We start from the raw sequence: 12,080 nt of genomic DNA, 5'->3' as shown, positions 1-12,080 counted from the left end.
AACCCTTAAAATTATTGTCTAATCCCTCTATTCTACTCCCTAACCCTCCGATCTGGGCCCCCATCCTTTGTTCTAACCGTTGGCTATTGGCCCCCATGTCCTCCCTCAATTTCTCGCTATTGGACCCCATGTCCTCCCTCAATTTCTCGCTATTGGACCCCATGTCCTCCCTCAATTTCTCGCTATTGGACCCCATGTCCTCCCTCAATTTCTCGCTATTCTGGGCCATAAGGGCCTTCATTTGTATGAAAAACAAGTTCCAATCCACCGGGGGCGCTGCCACGGTCGCGGGCGCGGTGATCAGCGAGGCGCCATTTTGCGCTCCCGCAATGTCGGGCACAACGACGCTATTTTGTGCGTCTGCTACCCTCGCTGCTTCGCTCTCCTCCTGTCCCTCATGTCCCTCAATTTGGTCCTGGACCGACCCTGCCTCACTCTCCCCTACCGGACCCCAGCTGTCTTGGTCTGCCATAGCGCGACTTTCAAAATTCGGGTTTTTATACAACAAAACAAATTTCGGCCGTTATAATTTCGCGCGGGAAACGCGCTCCGAATCGATTCTACTTGTTACAAATTTGGGCCTAATAAATTTAGTCCCGGGTTCGAATTCCACTCCTCGACACCAATTGTTACAGACGTGGCTTAGATGTTATTTACCGAGCGGTTTTGGTATGACCACGTCTGCACAAGTTACCCGATTATACCCGAACGTTGACTAATCGCGCTGCGCTAGGTCAATAAAGGAAAAGGACACCCGGCTGGGATTAAAATGACACGACACCCAGGGTTCAGTTCTCAAGCCCTCCGGAGGAGGTTATATTGTGACGGAAGGTTAGATTACAACTACCAGAGGGACAGCATAGTAAGGTGGGCACTTAAACACAATCTTATATTCACCCCAACGGACGACAGATAAACGGGACAAGGCTGACTCACACGGGGATTGATGGCAAGGAAAGCGGTTATCGATGGCTCCAGGTGCACCTGGGCTCAGGGCAGGATCGACCCGGTCCGGTCTAGAGATGCGGGGAGGTCGCAGCGCTCGGATGGCGTCTTGTCTGCTCAAGCTGGGGGCGCATCTGACCTCACATCCGGGGAGTCGCTTCGTATATCCGGCGGGGAGTGACACGCCCTCGGCTCGTTAGCTCCGCCTCGTGGAATCGGCACGTTGCTTCTCATTGGGTGCGTGCGGGGGGGTTTACCAGGCTCCGCCCTTGACGGGGGACTGACAAGGAGCCCCTTCGTGGTAACCCCGTGGAGTGCATGGTCCGGCGCGCATTGTCAATGGCGGCTAACCGAGCCGGTGTGATGACGCACACTCCCCCCGCGCAGCGTCGTTGTTGTTGTAATTGTTGTTGTAGTTGTAGTTGTAGTTGTTGTTTGGGGAAGAAGATGGAAGGAGGTATGGGAAAGGTCCTAAACTCACTACTGGTGCCATATAATCACATTCTGGTGCAACGAAGAGTCAGAATTAATGGAAAGGAGTCCTTAACTGACATAGACTAAGAATAACTAACAAGATGTCCGAAAGTTGTCTACGTGAGATGCGGTGGACCTGGGCACGACATTTAATGGGGGAAAAAGGGGAAGGTCGGCTCTACTGATTGTTGTTTACAGACAATGGGACTAGGGAATGGGGGATTGGGGATAGTTGGGGAATATTGGGGAAATAGGGGAATATTTACAAGCGGATATGGAGGCCAAATTCCATATTCGCAACAATATTAAACCAACCTCAATAACATCCGAAATGGATGGTGATTCAGTAGTAAAATTAAATGTTAAAATACTGATATATATATATATATATTGTATTATACCTGTGTAAATAAATTTACTTTCATTTACTGCAGAGTTTTCTTAATTTATAAGTCCATTTTGTTAACTGGGTAGTCCATTTTGCTAAGTCAGAACTCCATTTTGCTAAATGGGAAGTCCATTTTTGTTTGTTTGACAACTACACATTTCATTTGACTTATAAAAAATAACAAAACCACATTTCTAATTTGTTTTAGTTTATTCCAACTCAGACATTGACATAAATTACATAGTACAATTGAGTACTTAATTAACATTACATTTTATTCATTCCTCACCTGTTTTAGATCAGTATTTTAACATTTAATTTTACTACTGAATCACCATCCATTTCGGATGTTATTGAGGTTGGTTTAATATGTTGTGTGTGAATGAAATGAAAAGTGTAGGCTATGGGGAAGTTATTGGTTATTTTGAGGTCCATTTCGCTCCATTTCGGATTTTGACTCCATTTCGGATGATTTTGAAGGTCCATTTCGCTCCATTTCGGATTTTGAGTCCATTTCGGATGATTTTGAAGGTCCATTTCGCTCCATTTCGGATTTTGAGTCCATTTCGGATGATTTTGAAGGTCCATTTCGCTCCATTTCGGATTTTGACTCCATTTCGGATGATTTTGAAGGTCCATTTCGCTCCATTTCGGATTTTGAGTCCATTTCGGATGATTTTGGAGGTCCATTTCGCTCCATTTCGGATTTTGACTCCATTTCGGATGATTTTGAAGGTCCATTTCGCTCCATTTCGGATTTTGAGTCCATTTCGGATGATTTTGAAGGTCCATTTCGCTCCATTTCGGATTTTGAGTCCATTTCGGATGATTTTGAAGGTCCATTTCGCTCCATTTCGGATTTTGACTCCATTTCGGATGATTTTGAAGGTCCATTTCGCTCCATTTCGGATTTTGAGTCCATTTCGGATGATTTTGAAGGTCCATTTCGCTCCATTTCGGATTTTGACTCCATTTCGGATGATTTTGAAGGTCCATTTCGCTCCATTTCGGATTTTGAGTCCATTTCGGATGATTTTGGAGGTCCATTTCGCTCCATTTCGGATTTTGAGTCCATTTCGGATGATTTTGAAGGTCCATTTCGCTCCATTTCGGATTTTGAGTCCATTTCGGATGATTTTGAAGGTCCATTTCGCTCCATTTCGGATTTTGAGTCCATTTCGGATTTTAGTGAGACCGGTCCGAATCCGTCCAAAACCTTTTGAGATATCCTGCTCACAGACAAACAGGGGTGAAAACATAATTGTTCAATAAATGCAGTAATTCCTTCAGAGGTGAAGAACGAACATGGCGGCCGCGGGTTTGGTGTCGTGTGCAAAAAAACAGGAAGTGACGTCACGTGTATGAGCCCTCAGTAAGTTAATGCGATCGGTCTCGGATTATTGAAAACGTTCCGAGATATTCTCAACGTTTTCAGTAAACAGACATCTGATTAGTAAGGAAATTTTGATCTTACTTGATGTATTGAAAAATAACTGTGAATGTGACTACTGTGACTGATTATGTGAGTATTTCGTTCTGGGAAGCTTTGGAAGGCGTGGCAATGTCAGTTACCGTCACCAGGAAGTGACGTAAACCGCAACGTCGGGCATGTGTAATGCGTTGACGGAGGAGCTGTTCAACGATTTGAAATGCGGATGCATTTGTTCCTGTTGCTGCTGAGCCAAGCTGTTTTCATCGTGGTTGCGACAGAATCGGGTGGGAATCGTTGTGTAAATGTCGAAATCGTGCTGTTGACAACATAGTATTGTGAGAGGAAAATGCGGATTTTTTCTTTACTTCTGTATCAAGGCATGAAAATTGTCCTCAACCTGCTTGAATGCATAAAACAAGATGTTAGTTGTTACCTGAAGAGATAGTAGGGTTTAATAAGACGAAGTCATTAAAATAAATTATAACCTTCAAAAACAAATAAAATGATTTCCTTTGACTCGTGGTAAAACACATGGACACACACACACACACACACACACACACACACACACACACACACACACGCACACACAATCCACACAATCCACACACACACACAATACACATACACACACACACACACACACACACACACACATACTCCACACACACACACACACACACACATACTCCACACACACACACACACTCCACACACACACACACATACTCCACACACAATCCACACACACACAATCCACATACACATATACACACATACACAATCCACACACACATATACACACACACACACACACACACACACACACACACACACACACACAAACACACATCTACACACACACACACACACACACATTCCACACATACACACACAAACACATCTACACTAACACACATGGACACACACATGTTCTCCCTCAAAATCCCTTTATATGGAGTGAGGCTGACTGGTACTGCGGTAATGCTCTACTCTATTCACATCACTCCTCCACCACTCTCTACCACCAACCATCTCCATTCTCCATCAACCTCCACCTTTCTGATATTCGTCTTCACACACTCCTCCCATTTCAACTGCAGTCTACTCTGTTTTCTCCTGCTTTCTCTTCAACACACCTAATCTCTTCAGAAGTCTATCTTTCTCCATTCACACCAAGATCTCTGCTCACTTCAGCCGGCTCTTCACCAATCTTCCCGTGAAGCTCGGCTGTACACGGATCCTTCTCAGTTCATCCATCTCCCTTCTATCCACCCTCTTCACTTTTGTAATTTCCTTGGCCTAGTTGTTCTTGCAGACCTGCAACTTCTGTTGGCGCTGCTCTGTGTCAATGCAAGTGCCACCATCTCCAGACCGTATAGGTATGCTGGTGATACACATGACCTCAGGGTTTCCCCTTTCAACTTCCTCAATACAGAGAATGAATGGGATGGCAACATAGAGAGTAACCCAGTTTTAGGACCGGCAGAGAAGATAACTGAGAAGGAAGTTGAGGAAGCGATAAAAGCAATGAAGGGTAGAAAAGCGGGAGGGCCGACGGGAGTTGTGGGAGATATGTTGAAGGCAGCAGGAAGTTGGGGTGTGAAGAGAATGACAGAGATCTGTAATCTGGTGGTGAAAGAAGGCCGCATTCCAGTGGATTGGGAACTGAGTACCCTCGTCCCTCTATACAAGCGGAAAGGTGACCCTCTGGAGTGTGGCTCGTACCGAGCGATAAAGTTATTGGAGCATGGAATGAAGGTATTGGAAAGGGTGTTGGAGAGGAGGATAAGGAAGAAAGTGAAGATCGACGAAATGCAGTTTGGATTCATGCCAGGAAGAGGAACGACAGACGTGCTTTTCATTGTGAGGCAGTTGCAGGAGAAGTACATGGAGAAGAGGAAGAAGTTGTTTCTTGGGTTTGTTGATCTGGAGAAAGCATTCGATCGGGTTCCACGCAAAGTATTGACATGGGCATTGAGGAAGTTAGGAGTGGAGGAATGGTTGATCAGAGTAGTGATGGCAATGTACAAAAGAGCACGCACAGCTGTAAGGACGAAGGACGGGAACAGTGGTGAGTTTGAGGTGAAGGTGGGAGTGCATCAGGGGTCGGTACTAAGTCCACTACTATTTGTAGCTGTGATGGAGGTGCTGGCTCAGAACGTAAAGGAGGGTTTACCGTGGGAGTTGTTGTATGCAGATGATCTGGTGTTGATTGCGGAAAGTATGGATGGACTGAAGGAAAAGATGAACACGTGGAAGGAATGTATGGAGACAAAAGGTCTGAAGGTGAATATCGGAAAGACGAAGGTGATGGCAAGTGGTAAAGCATGTGGTGAGGTGGAAAGAACTGGGAAGTGGCCCTGTGCTGTGTGTAGGAAGGGTGTCGGAGTGAACTCCATTCAGTGTACAATGTGCGCTGAGTGGGTTCATCAAAAATGTAGTGGTCTGAGAGGGTCATTAACCAGTGTGGCAGCTACATTCAAATGTAAGGTGTGCACAGAGGGAGCTGCAGATGGAGGAAATGTTGAGTTGGATCTTGGAGACGGCGTGAAGCTGGAAGGTGTGAAAACATTTTGCTACCTCGGAGACATGCTGAATGGAGAAGGTGGATCAGACTCGGCAACGGTTGCTCGAGTGAGATGTGCATGGAAGAAGTTTCGGGAATTGAGTGGCGTGCTGATGATGAGGGGAGTGTCGTTGAAGCTGAAGGGAAAGGTGTATGCTGCATGTGTGAGAAGTGTTATGATTTATGGGAGCGAGACATGGGTAATGAACGTAGAGCAGCAACGAAAGTTGGAAAGGGTGGAAATGCGAATGGTTCGACGGATGTGTGGAGTATCGTTGAGAGAGAGGAAGACAAATGATGAATTGCGGAAGATGATGGGAATAGAGCCTGTGATTGATGCTGTGAAGAGGAACAGGTTGAGATGGTTTGGTCATGTGTTGAGGAAGGATGAAAGTGACTGGTTGAGAAGAGTGATGGAAATGAATGTAGAAGGAAGTAGAAGACGGGGAAGACCGAGAAAGACCTGGCTAAAGATGGTGGAAGAAGAAATGCGGGCAAGGGGGTTAACAAGGAGAGATGCAGAAAATAGGGCAAAATGGAGAAGATTGTCATGGGGACCTCAAGGCTAACCCCTGCTCTAGCAGGGAAAATGGCCTTTTAAAATGCATGTTGTTGTTCCTCAATATCTTCCTGTCTACCATTAAATCCTCCACATTCCTCAATTCATTCCCAACTCCGTATCCTCCTCTGTACCTCTGCGTCTGAACTACCGTCACCGGTTACTGTTCTACCTGGGTACACAAATGGAATAATTTCCCAGCCTTACCTCCTTTCCCTCTAAGCTTGCGTTCCATTTCTGTCTCTCTGATGTCTGACCCACATTACCTCCGTCTTCCTCTTCAGCCCATACCTCTCGAATGGCTCTTTTCACTCCTCCAGCGTTTCTTGCATCTCCTGCTCGCACTTCGCTACTCAAAAAACTGTTGTGCACAGTAAACAACACTGGAATTGACAATCAATCTGGTAACTACTGAACACATTTTCCTCGTGTGTTGTGCCCTCACAGATGTCGTCGAGCTACATGACGTGAGTTCGGACAGCCAGACCGGTTACGAGCCCTTCCAGATGCTGCGAGCCGGAGCCATTTCACTTTGCCTCTACACACCGTTCCGCTGCCTGGCTCACGTCCTTACCGTGACGATGATGATCTCCTTCTTTTGTTGCTAGCAGTCGTGAACGTCACCACGCAAAACATTTAGTCGGCTACTTGGACCATCCCTGCCATTTTTACTTCCGACATTGCCTGTCCTCGTGATTTAGCAGGCTACTTGGACCATCCCTGCCATTTTTACTTCCGACATTGCCTGTCCTCGTGATTTAGTCGGCTACTTGGACCATCCCTGCCATTTTTACTTCCGGCATTGCCTGTCGTGATTTAGCAGGCTACTTGGACCATCCCTGCCATTTTTACTTCCGACATTGCCTGTCCTCGTGATTTAGCAGGCTACTTGGACCATCCCTGCCATTTTTACTTCCGGCATTGCCTGTCCTCGTGATTTAGCAGGCTACTTGGATCATCCCTGCCATTTTTACTTCCGGCATTGCCTGTCCTCGTGATTTAGCAGGCTACTTGGACCATCCCTGCCATTTTTACTTCCGACATTGCCTGTCCTCGTGCACAGTCGAGGAATATCTAGAAATCTAGCCGAGTCGATCATTCGTTTAATGTTTTGAAAATCTCCATGAGTCCTCATTCGGTCGAGTACACTGAATGACGTCCCTGTCGGGATGGGCTCTTCAAACACTGCAGCATTGTGTGTTCTTTCTCCTCATTCATTACAACTGAACCAGTCAGATCACACATATACTACGGCAACCGGAGGTTATAAGATTACGAAATGATCCGATAAACCCTTCCACCTGACAAATGGCAGGTCATCTTGTTTTGGTTCCAGATCTTCCCTTTACGGTGAATTTAAGCTTTGTCAAACAAAAAAAAAAGGCTGGATGTTTGAGGATGCATATGTCTAATTAAAAATGTTCAGGTTTCTTTCTGAGACTGAATGCTTGATCCGATGTGAGACATGAAACGTTGTTTTTCTTCTTCTCTTATTTCCAGCACTTGGCTACTGGTTTGCATCATTCTCCTCAGGTGTCACTGCTGCAATGCCCCCTGTAGGTTTAGACAGCAATTTGGGATTTGGCCATGCTGCCGACAATAATTCACTTACTCTTTGTGGAAGACAACAAGAATCTTTTAAAAGGCCATTCTCGACCCGACTATGAACTGTCGGTTTGGTGCTTCACATATATATACACGGCATTGCATCACAAAGTTCACCATCCCTTGGATGAACATTAAACGTGGTCCACCTACCTGTTAGCCTTAGCTGATGGATGATAAAGTTCCCAACATCCACCAGCTTATCGATAATCACCAGGTCTTCACCGATCACACACCTCCACTAACCCTAATCACCACCGGCTATCGCCGGAAGTCTTCCAAAAAAATCCAAATCTCTCTGACTCTCGCCAATCTGGACTTGATAAGTGTGGCAGGTGGGTTGATGTTGATGCCAAATGTAATTTGTTTGTAGAACCTTTTGCATTCCCCTTGTAGACTTCTCAACGTATTGAGTTGTACTCTGTTTTCTCTTCCTGGAAAGTAACTCGTCATTTGGGTTTGGACTAATTTTCAACAATTTCAAAGGATTCTTTGGGAGTGTAGTAATGAATCATGGAGCTGCAGTTTCAATGTGTATGTCATATTGGGGCAGAGAGTGTCGTTGATCGTTATCTCCATATGCGGGTTTCAGAAGATGGAAAGGAGCCCTCACAGGTCTCAAAGTATCCACCTTCGTGCATGCGTGTGTGCGCGCATGCGTGCACAGGCTGCTGTTGTTGGTTTCAATCTCCACAAATGGGTGGGTTTCTGGAGATGGAATGGAGACATACCAGGTCTGAAAGTGTGTATTACATTTGTGAGGAACAGAAATGAAAAAACGAGGTGTGTGTGTGTTTGTGCATGCATGTGTGTGTACAATGTACATGTGTGTATACTTGCATACCCACCTTATTACTGGAATGTAAAAAAAAACATCAGATGCAAGTCAGGATGAAAATGGCCATGAAATGATAGAAGGGTTATTTAATCATTTACATTTTTCTACTCTCATACTTTTAAACTGAGGAAAGAGAACTGATTTTACTCTCCCGAAATCATTCGATTTGCATCCGCTCCACTCCACAGACTATGATGTTTTCATGCATTTCAGAAAATCTCTGGAGATGCAGGAATGCAAATCTTCTGTGTTGTGCTGATAGATTGCGACCAGATATAAGGTGTTTACTACATACACTATACTAATTGACCAAGGGCAAGGCCTCGCCACACCATTGTTTCACATCCAGATAGATGCAAGCTCATCAGGGGATTTGACTTCAATTACATTCCGACATTCTTACCCGAACGTTTGTGTGTTTTGTGATGTTCTCGTATGTGTGAAGATTATAGTTTGCATTACATACTTGCTTCCCTGAAGACATACACTGTTATTGTTCTCCTCCAAATGCTGTGTTTACACTTTACGACTGATGAGTTTGAAGAACAATTTGAATTTCACGAATATGGAAAACCTTTAATATGTTTTCTATATTATTGTTGTAACTTCATATCCCTTAGTGAGGGCAGTAGGGCACAATAACCTGTCAATAAGGTGTCCATAGGGAGCTATCTGTTTACTACATGTATGAGATATCCAAGTATGTTGCAATTTTTGGCCCGACGCATGAGATACCCAAGTATGTTGCAATTTTTGGCCCGATGCATGAGATACCCAAGTATGTTGCAATTTTTGGCCCGATGCATGAGATACCCAAGTATGTTGCAATTTTTGGCCCGACGCATGAGATATCCAAGTATGTTACAATTTTTGGCCCGATGCATGAGATACCCAAGTACGTTGCAATTTTTGTCCCGATGCATATATGAGATATACAAGTATGTTGCAATTTTTGTCTCGATGCATATATGAGATATACAAGTATGTTGCAATTTTTGTCCCGATGCATACATGAGATATACAAGTAAGTTGCAATTTTTGTCTCGATGCATATATGAGATACACAAGTATGTTGCAATTTTTGTCTCGATGCATATATGAGATATCCAAGTATGTTGCAATTTTTGTCTCGATGCATATATGAGATATCCAAGTATGTTGCAATTTTTGTCTCGATGCATATATGAGATATCCAAGTATGTTGCAATTTTTGTCTCGATGCATATATGAGATACACAAGTATGTTGCAATTTTTGTCTCGATGCATATATGAGATATCCAAGTATGTTGCAATTTTGTCATGATGCATATATGAGATATACAAGTATGTTGCAATTTTTGTCTCGATGCATATATGAGATATCCAAGTATGTTGCAATTTTTGTCCCGATGCATATATGAGATATACAAGTATGTTGCAATTTTTGTCTCGATGCATATATGAGATATACAAGTATGTTGCAATTTTTGTCTCGATGCATATATGAGATATACAAGACCTTCATCTGATACACGACCTTCACAATGGCCAACTCTTTTCAAAAGAAACTATAGAATTTTGAAACAACAACAGACTGAGTCATACCGAAGACTTTGAAAATGGTCCGTGTTGTCATCTTACTCGACGCCCATCATTTACAAGAACAACGATATGCCTCGTGGGTTGGCATTTCATGGGGGAGAAATTTCTCTTTAATTGCACCATGGATTGCAGAGGAAAAGGGACGTCATAGAGATACCAAGAGTGCTGTGGGAAGTTACATCACTTCCCCCAAGTGTGTGTGTGTGTGTGTGTGTGTGTGTGTGTGTGTGTGTGTGTGTGTGTGTGTGTGTGTGTGTGTGTGTGTGTGTGCGTGCACAAGGTGAGACAGAACAAGGTGTGTGTGTAAGTGAGACAAAAGAGTTCATAGAACATATAATTGCATTCTGTCTTGAGAAACAAGAACACGGACGGGGTCTAAAAGCGGCCAATTTGGTTGGTCATACTGACGTAATATGCCATAATATTTTATCCACGTACTGCTAAACTGGAGTTTTGTTGAAGTGACAAGAAGGCGATTTGTGTTCTACAGTGTTCACATATATAACTCAATTGAAATGAAAATAGATTTTAAAGGTCATACAAAAAAAACATTCCTGAAGTTTACCGCCGTTGATGCAGCGTCTATTACACAACCATTATTTAACATGTTACATGGGTTATGCATGCCTGTTGTCTGTGTTTTTTATGACATCGCTAACAACAGTGAGTTTCCTGGTTGGAGTGATTTTCAATTTTGTTTGACTGCCGAGCATCCAGACAGAGTAAAAACATAATGTCTCTCCTGTCTGCGCATGTGCGATCGGGACAAATTCAAAGCCAAAGTATTGTTAAACTTCAAGTTTGTTTTCCGATTGATGTTGAAAATATGGCATTCAACTGAAATAAGTTGTTCCGCGATCATGAAGTGACGTTTGTAGACAGACAGACAGAAGTCACTTTATCATAAAGTGACCTCTCATCGGTCTAAACGTCAACAAAACTTGTTTGGAATAACGCATGGAGTGCCATAAATAGCGGATTGAGAAAAGGAAGCTTATATCTTGTGATCCATCAGTTTTTACCCAATTTGCAACAGATGGAAATGTTCTGGTTTGCTAGAAATTCTATTAAGAGCCGAAATCCCAGATGCATCATTTGGATGGTGCAGGTTACTTGCTGTAGGCTTTGTTGTCTGGGCCCTGTTTTGTCTTCACCATGAGGAGTTAACTTAATTCTGCTTCTCTATTCAAATGGCACCACCAACTCATCATCACGGTATTGTGCGGTAGATGTTTACTGAACTTGAAGGAGAATGCTCATTTTTCATTGGCCTTCCTAATTCCATAATCTAAATGCCACCGAGTGCTGAAACGACCAAATTGTTAATAACAACTGAATTTTAACAACTACAATAATAATTTTGAGTCCCCCGCTTGGCCTCTCGTCCCCCCCAATGTTGTATGTCTATGTACTCACTCGGCTTCTTCCCTGTCTTTGCACTCCGCATTTAGGGGTCTAAATAGTTTCTCGACCTTGATTTCCTCTTTTCATTCATCACACCTCTCTTATCCTACCTTTTCTCCATCGCCCTTCCTTTTTGGGGATCAATTTTTATTACTTACACAATTATAGTGGAAATTCCCTCCCTCTTGTCCCTCCCATCCCCACAACCCCCAACTGCACATGCATCTTTGCCCTTTCCTTCCCTTGTTCTTCCTCCTACAGAGATGAAACCTCCCTTTATTAGC

The 12,080-nt window shown here is 43.8% G+C and overlaps 1 protein-coding gene and 1 long non-coding RNA gene across 2 annotated transcripts in view; one reads left to right on the top strand and one right to left on the bottom strand.

Moving 5' to 3' along the window:
- Positions 1-12,080, bottom strand: part of LOC144894327 (uncharacterized) — a 78,718-nt gene that overhangs the window by 35,345 nt on the left and 31,293 nt on the right. The gene's annotated exons all lie outside the window — the stretch shown is intronic.
- Positions 3,408-10,324, top strand: LOC137437023 (uncharacterized). The gene is made up of 2 exons (XR_010986413.2): positions 3,408-3,523; positions 6,815-10,324. It is a non-coding gene; the product is annotated as an uncharacterized LOC137437023 (long non-coding RNA).

The sequence above is a fragment of the Myxine glutinosa genome, chromosome 11, assembly GCF_964187855.1.
Source record: "Myxine glutinosa chromosome 11, kmMyxGlut1.1, whole genome shotgun sequence".
Taxonomy (NCBI): Eukaryota; Metazoa; Chordata; class Myxini; order Myxiniformes; family Myxinidae; genus Myxine; species Myxine glutinosa.
Note: the sequence above shows the minus strand (reverse complement) of the source record. Positions and strands in the feature narration are given on the sequence as shown.